This window comes from Pteropus vampyrus, unplaced genomic scaffold (assembly GCF_000151845.1).
Source record: "Pteropus vampyrus isolate Shadow unplaced genomic scaffold, Pvam_2.0 Scaffold1198, whole genome shotgun sequence".
NCBI lineage: Eukaryota > Metazoa > Chordata > Mammalia > Chiroptera > Pteropodidae > Pteropus > Pteropus vampyrus.
The window spans coordinates 20,360-20,744 of NW_011889979.1; positions in this window are offsets into that span (position 1 = coordinate 20,360).

Here is a 385-nt window from a genome sequence, read left to right on the forward strand (position 1 = left end):
CTTCCCCTTCCCCTGCCCTCCCCTTATTGCTTCAAAGGGTACAGGAAGCTCCTGGGGCCCCAGGGGGCTGGCACCATCTGGGGAGCGGCCCGCTGAGGGACAAAGAGCTGGGGGTTGAGCAGGGGCTGCCCTTTCTACTCTGCTTTAGCATTTACCATTCCGCGCAGCGACATTTTGCCAATTTGTCCTTAAATAAATCAGCTTGGGCTGTGCGCGAGATAAGCCTTTTTCCCTCTCTTAAAAAAGTTCAGAATAGGTAGCGAGAGCCTGTGGCTTACAAACACTGTGTTTTCGTGTGTGTCCGGCCACGTCCCTCCATCCGGGGACACCCGCGTGTGTGTCTGTGTGTCCACGCATCCAGAGACGTGTTTTGCAGACACAAGCT